The 2,120-nt window shown below is 41.1% G+C and overlaps 1 pseudogene; it reads left to right on the top strand.

Annotated features, from left to right (window-relative positions):
• Nucleotides 1–564: 564 nt before the first annotated feature.
• On the top strand, nt 565–1,870 carry LOC149204676 (glutathione S-transferase U16-like; annotated as a pseudogene).
• Nucleotides 1,871–2,120: the final 250 nt, after the last annotated feature.

A 2,120-nucleotide genomic window follows, 5' to 3' on the forward strand; every position in this document is an offset into this window, starting at 1 on the left:
TCTCTCCATTTTCCTAAATTGTATTTTCTCTATCCTCGGCTACATTTTAGATCGTCAATCAGACAATCTTACATAAGTTCAACCTAAACTCCTCTTCATTTACCCACTCATAGTATGGTCTTCTATGACGTGGCATAAAGCCAAACATCGTCTCGTACTTCAAAGATCCCTGTTTCGTTTAGTTTCACCTGCTTCCTGGGTCATTGATCTCCCTTTAATCGGATGTCCCTTGGGGTTTTGACATAACCTCGCATTAACCTATGAGACAATACTACCAATAGTAGGCAACCTAATCTGACCCAGAAATCAAAGGAAAAACTCAAGTAAAAAGGATAAAACCGGATTCAAAATTGCTAGATAATCAAGCTAGCAACTTCATTAGAAAATTGTTTTGAGACGATAAAGTGAAATCATGCATTACGTCTGCGGTCTCTACTTTTAACTTTGATGGGATGGAAGGTCACGAAACAGCTAGTTTTCGTGCAAGGTCCGGACTCTTCTTGGAGCGATATATAGTAGTCGGGGGGAATTAGCACTAGCTCTCTACTTTTAACTTTGATGGGATGGAAGGTCACGAAACAGCTAGTTTTCGTGCAAGGTCGGGACTCTTCTTGGAGCGATATATAGTAGTCGGGGGGAATTAGCAATAGCATATCCGAGATAGAAGAGGAAGACACATAAAACTCCAAATATATTTTCACAGAAATGGCAACGGAGGGGGAAAAGGGGCAAGTAAAGCTGCTAGGTGTGACTCTCAGTCCCTTCGTGGTGCGGGTATGCATTGCTCTGGCTCTTAAAGGTATCGATTACGAGTTCATCCAAGAGCATTTCCTGCACCCTAAGAGCGAGCTGCTGCTGAAATCAAACCCTGTTCACAAGAAAGTTCCAGTTCTTATCCACAATGGAAAGCCTATTTGTGAATCCATGATTATTGTGCAATACATAGAGGAGGCATGGGGAAATAAGGGACCAAATCTTATGCCCAAGGATCCATATGAGCGAGCCATTGCTCGCTTTTGGGCTGCCTTTGTAGACTATAAGGTAATTTAATTCATTCATTAGTAATCGCCTGATTTCATATCACACCGACCCTTCCCTTGTCTGGAATTTGTGTCTTCGAAAGTTCCAATTATGTTTTTTCTATTCCGTAACCCATCTATGCAAGCAGCTCTCCTTGGCCAAGGCGGGCAGCTACAGAAAGCAGTGGAAGAGAGCGTTACCAACTTTCTTTTGATAGAGGAAGCTCTGCGAACCAACCACTGCTTCGCCGGAAAAGTGTATTTTGGAGGGGATGAGATCGGCTTGATTGACATCGCATTGGGTGGTTTGTCGGCGTTTATTAAAGGCGTCGAGAAGGCTACCGAGAGCGTTTTAATAGATCCAGAGAAAATGCCGTTGTTGAGCGCATGGATGGATCGATTCTGTAAAATCGATGTAGTGAAAGAAGTGATGCCAGATCCGGCGGAATATATATCTGTTAGGAGAGCCAGGATGATTTCACCACGTACTGCTAATTAGGGCAAACCATGCCGGTCTTATAAGCTGAGGACAGACAGAAAGATTATATTTAAGATGAGTGTTATTCATAGTCAGTGTCTTTTTGTTCAGCTGGTCTTGAAAGTATAGCTGTTTTATGTTAATTAGTGTGAATAATGTTTTGGTGAATCTCGCCGGTACTATACCTAGCATTCCTCTGTTCAATGTACATTATTTACTCGCAACAAGTTTTTGCTGGATCTCTCCGATACTGTCGCTGGTATCGCCCTGTTCAATATGTGTTGATTACGAATGTAATAGAAGATAATGAAAGTGTTTTCAGAATGTAACAAGTACATTATTTAGAATGAAATGCAGTCCTATGTTCAATGTACATTATTTATTCGCAAAAAGTTTTTGATGAATCTCACCGATACTGTCGCTGGCATCGCCCTGTTGAGTCTCCTTTGATCACGAAATGAAATGCAAGCGTTTGTATAGAATGTAATACATAGTAACCAGAATGAAATGCAATTATTTTTGTGGAAAGATCCTCTATAGCCGCCATAAAGCGTCGCATCAAATCCAAGACTTTCGACAATAAAGTATAAACTTATATGGGACGTTGTTGCATTCTGAAAACA

This window comes from Pinus tabuliformis, chromosome 1_2 (genome assembly GCF_031772625.1).
Source record: "Pinus tabuliformis cultivar Carrire ecotype Pingquan chromosome 1_2, CPIR1, whole genome shotgun sequence".
NCBI lineage: Eukaryota > Viridiplantae > Streptophyta > Pinopsida > Pinales > Pinaceae > Pinus > Pinus tabuliformis.